Below are 1,377 nucleotides of genomic sequence, written 5' to 3'. Positions count from 1 at the left end.
GATAGGCTGGCTGCTAGGAACCAGGTGGGCTGTTATTAGTAATGTCAAGTCGTAGTGATGCAGCTTTACTGGAAAGTGCTCAAGTGGGGTTTTGCCTTGACATTTGCCTGACACCCTATCTATGTCTTTCTGGCAGACTCTCTGTTCACTCTACTAATACCCCTCCTCTTCATCATGACCAGTAAAAGGAGCTACCAAAAGAACACTGCCAGATTAACACTATAAAGGACACACTTGTTAAAAGTTACCCTGTCCCCTGGCCAGGTCCCCAACCCAGAGGTGTTAAGAGAGATCTAACACAGTATTTCCATCTAGAATTCTGCACACATACCCAGGCCACAACTACTAATCTATTCATGGTTCCTCTTTTGTACCATACCACCTTTCATAGAAGGGAAGAACAGTGAATTCAATGAATGCACTTGCTAGATATAAAATGTTACTGTATGTGAGTGATAAATACCAGTGTCCCATCATCCCAGGCTAGAAATAGATTATCCGTCATGGTGGGCATATTGTTTTTACTTTGCTGGGAGAAGTCCCACTAGCTAGTTATGATTAGATTCTCTCTCTATTTACTATGCAAGCATCTGTGATGTAACTGGGACTATGTGAACAAAGAGAATTAATATGCGTGGTTTAGAGGTTAAAGGAGATTGTTAAAATTAGTCCTTTTCACTTCAATAGTCTAAACTATGCATTGGCCTGCTTTTATAACATAAAGGATTCTACTTACTGCCATAGTGGAGCCGCTCTTCTCTCAGATCAACATGGGCTAACCAGCTGCTTGCCTTAAATGTTCTTTTGGAGATACTGGGCTACAAAGGTGGCCTGCAGGGCAACTGCAGAATAACAGGTAGGAGTTTGGACAGACAACATTTTGCCTTTGTATAGAATTAAAAATCTGTGAAAGTCAGTGTTCTGCAGGCCACTACATCACTTATGAACCAAGCCCCGAGGACCACTGAAGTTAGCAAGAGTCATTTCATTGAGTTCTGCAGCCTGTGGACCTGGCTACCAGTCCACCTCCAGGATTCTAAATCTGCCTGTGATAGGGAACATAGGGACCAGGCCAGCAGTGGAAAACTTTCTTACTTTGTCTCTCTCACTCTCCCTGCATTGCTCTATGAGTTCAGGTTGCAGGGAAAAACTATATATTCTTCTCAAAAAAAAAAACAAAAACAAGACCAAATCCCCACCCTGAAAAAACAAAACACCAGCATAAATTCAATATAAAAAAATGCAAACTGTTTTCATCAAGGAAACCAGTTTAATTTTAGATAGGCTATGGGATGTCAGATGGAAGAACAGAGAAATACATTGTGCAAAAAAGCCAAAAAAATCCACCAACTTATGCCATGAAACCTAAAGAACCTT

The sequence above is a fragment of the Gavialis gangeticus genome, unplaced genomic scaffold (genome assembly GCF_001723915.1).
Source record: "Gavialis gangeticus isolate Ggan-Ray unplaced genomic scaffold, GavGan_comp1, whole genome shotgun sequence".
NCBI lineage: Eukaryota > Metazoa > Chordata > Crocodylia > Gavialidae > Gavialis > Gavialis gangeticus.
Note: the sequence above shows the minus strand (reverse complement) of the source record.